A 2,075-nucleotide genomic window follows, 5' to 3' on the forward strand; every position below is an offset into this window, starting at 1 on the left:
AGAGTCATACTGTTTAAGCTATTTCTCTGCTCATGCTTCCCCTCTGTGCTGCGTAGTGGTCTGTCACTCAGGATTAGTTGGTGGTTATCCCAGCAGTCCTGTAAACCCATTATGTATTCACTGCAAAATTAATTTGTACAAGTCAGCCAAAAAAGTGAGACTGATACAATTTTATTACATCTGTATTTTCTATTTCTTCTTTCAACTCTCTAATGTTAAAATGATTTGTTCTAAATCTATTTTATAGGTTGTCCATTTTTCTAAATTGAACTGAAATAAACTCTTGTGTTTTTCCAGTGCAGGCATTGGCTTCCTGTGTAAAACTGGTATTAATATTTATGGATATCACCATAACATTGTTTTGAATTCTAGTATGTCTATATTTAAAGTGTTTTTGGTAATTTTCAATGTAAACAATTTAATATTCTCGGTTATTTTAGTAGTTAAAGTAGTAAGTTTGTCAAGTTTGTCACAAAACACATCAAACTATGACAGTCTTTCACACTTTCTAGCTTTTCAAACAGTGGTACAGCTAGTGTATATGTGGCATTTCACTGATGTTTTATATTGAGACATTTAACTTGAAAGTAGTAAAAATAGCAAAAAGCTTGTTTGTAGGGATCAACCCCTCCTGCACCCCCATGTAGAGGGCTTGGCTTATCCCACCAGCATTGCAGATACCAAATTCATGGTTGCAAAAGTAAAACAAACAAACAAACAAAAAGCACTACAGTGCACTGTCAGCTTGCACAAATTAAGTCACTACAGTTAAAAAAAAACATGATCAGAGAAATTTGCTAAAAAGCTGCTCGTAGAGTCTGTTCTTAATGAGGTGCAGGATAACTCATTTTTCTTTCATATTGATGGTTGAAGGAAAGAAATGAACTAGAAGCACTTATTGAAGAGATGATCTTTTTGTTGAGATGTTACAAGTGAGATCTAGTCTGATATGGAGTATCAGTTTCAGTAGCACATTCACCTTTGGTGTTGCTCTGTTCAGGGTAGATCCAGGCTAATGAATCTGGTTAACTTCTTCAAAAGGGTAACACAGACTACTGACAACAATTATGCTATCCACATGGCATATCTTGACCTGGCCAACGTGTTTAACACTATTCCTCATACTATCACTGTTAGTAAGCTTAATGTTCTACAAATAGATCCCTAGGTGATAAGATGGATAGCAAATTGGCTAAAGGAGAAATTCCACATAGTATGCATAGCAGTACTTCATCAAGCATTATGAAGATGATATGATGATGTTGATGAAGTGGTGTCTTGCAGGGCCCAGCGCTTGGACTTCTTTTGTCCAGCATTTACTTTTCTGATTTCCAGACCATGGGCCAATACTTCTGGCTAACAAAGTTTGCAGAGAACTGAAAAATGGGAGTCACTGTGAGGTCTTCCTCTGATACTGAAGCCCTTCAGGAAGAACTTTCACTTGAGAATGCCTGGTGTACCAAAATGAGCTAAGATTAAATGCTAGAAGGTGCAATATTGTCACATTTGATCAACAAATTGTCCACCAGCATACAGCGTAGACAATATTCCGTACCAAAATGAGAATGTTATTAAAGCCCTCTCCTTTTAACATCATAGGTTCATAGGTTGGTACTAGGCTATCGGCCCTAGGGCCTATACAAGCCTAGCCATAACAATTCCCTGACTATTTCTTCCCCACTATTTAATTCCCTGGACCTCTGTCTAGCAGGGCGACTGACGTGAAGTGATTGTAATAACAATAGTCAGAAAAATACATCTATTTATCATAGTTAATTGCCAAAGGAACTTGATCAAGGTGTAGATGGAAAAATGCAGATGGGGGTATGATGTTCAGTACAGCAGCTATAAAAGAGACATACTACACCGAATGAAGACCGGGAGGAAGACACTAGGGGGATGCTTGAGGCTGCTCCTGTTACAGGAATCCAAATAAAATGGCTACTTAGAGGCTAGCTACTAAAAAAAGATTTTATTCCTGCTGTATGGAACTTTATTGAAGATACTTGCTGTGAACTTTTGTTAAGCCATAAAACTTATTTTGAGAAGAACCTGCATTTTTATGTTTTTGATTT

Source organism: Protopterus annectens, chromosome 3.part1, assembly GCF_019279795.1.
Source record: "Protopterus annectens isolate FY-2018-M chromosome 3.part1, PAN1.0, whole genome shotgun sequence".
Taxonomy (NCBI): Eukaryota; Metazoa; Chordata; order Ceratodontiformes; family Protopteridae; genus Protopterus; species Protopterus annectens.